General features: G+C 41.1%; 1 protein-coding gene across 1 annotated transcript in view; it reads right to left on the reverse strand.

The window, feature by feature from the left end:
* Window positions 1-1,348, reverse strand: part of SLC45A4 (solute carrier family 45 member 4) — a 65,465-nt gene that overhangs the window by 12,650 nt on the left and 51,467 nt on the right. The gene's annotated exons all lie outside the window — the stretch shown is intronic.

Below are 1,348 nucleotides of genomic sequence, written 5' to 3' on the forward strand. Positions count from 1 at the left end.
CTCATAGACACGATGCCCATGGTGCTGATCATGATCATAGAGACGTACACGTTGGGGAACATCGCCATTACTGCAGTACCAATAGAAAAGCCCAGTGTGCCCAGAATGTAGATCACCCTTATACTAAGGTCGTAGTTGTCCAGATATTTTTGTAATAAGGCTGCAGAGAAGAACAAGAAGTTATTAGTCTATACAAGGAAATCGTACAACACTGACAGTCTTTCCTCAATCAGAGTCTCAGTCCAGTCATGAAAATGTAGTGTATGCAACATCTGCATGCTCTTGTAGCAGCAAAACCCTTGCAACTCTAGCTCCATTTCATTCAACATCAAATTTACAGTTGTTTAAATCACTGGGATCATGATAGGATTGTGCAGATGTCACAGATGTGTGCGTGCCCCCCCCCTTTCAAAGAGGTTGAAACTTCCCTGTCCTCAGCTAGACATTGCATTGTAAGACACTTGGCCAATATAAAGGGACTTGTGAAAGGTATTTTTTCCCCCGCAAGATCTCACAGACAGGAAGAAAATTCCTGATCCAAAACCCCACTTCACAGACCTTTAAGAGGAAGGGAAGAAACTGTACTGCAGAAACCATGTGCAGCAACACACAGCTGACTGAAGCACAGTGGTTCAGCATGTCTTCTTTGAGCACAGAACTGACTCTGTTCTAATAAAAAATCCTCTGCTAAATTAAACCAGTTAAATACAGTTTCATTGTGGACAACACGTCCTTTTGCATTTTAGGATGGGAAGCCTGGCTGGATTTATATTTGACATGCCTCGATAAAGAGGCAGGTCTCCAGGATTTTTATCTGCCATTCACGTCTGTAAATACACCCACAGATGTGAAGCAAAAGCAGAATTGCAGCATGTACAAAAAAAATGCAGCATGTACAAAATGCTGTATTACCACACATACTCCGAGTCTGAATGGCAGCTCTAAGACTTACAAGTGGTTTCTCTGTCATTAGAGAAACCTAGTCTTTGAAGCTTCCCATTTCTTAAGTGCACATTCATCATTTTGCTTTGCAAAAGGCTGCCATTTAAAAAAATACCCTCTTGTTATGAGCTTTAATTTTTAGCAGGCAGTCTCAGTTTAACGGCCCTTAGCCATCAGAAAGTGTCCTCAGTGCAATTTTGTATTTCACTCTACACAGGATCTTTTTACACTGTCACTTCTACTCTTAAGGAATGTCTCCACACCGATTCAGCCTCACTTAAGATGTCCGTTATAAACATTTGAAATGCATGTAAATCTTGAGATTGGAGGAAATTTTTAACTGGAAGGCGAACACTAGTCTACACTAGTATTTAAGCTACCGTCTCTGGAACTATCTGGATTTGCC

Source organism: Gavialis gangeticus, unplaced genomic scaffold (assembly GCF_001723915.1).
Source record: "Gavialis gangeticus isolate Ggan-Ray unplaced genomic scaffold, GavGan_comp1, whole genome shotgun sequence".
Lineage (NCBI taxonomy): Eukaryota > Metazoa > Chordata > Crocodylia > Gavialidae > Gavialis > Gavialis gangeticus.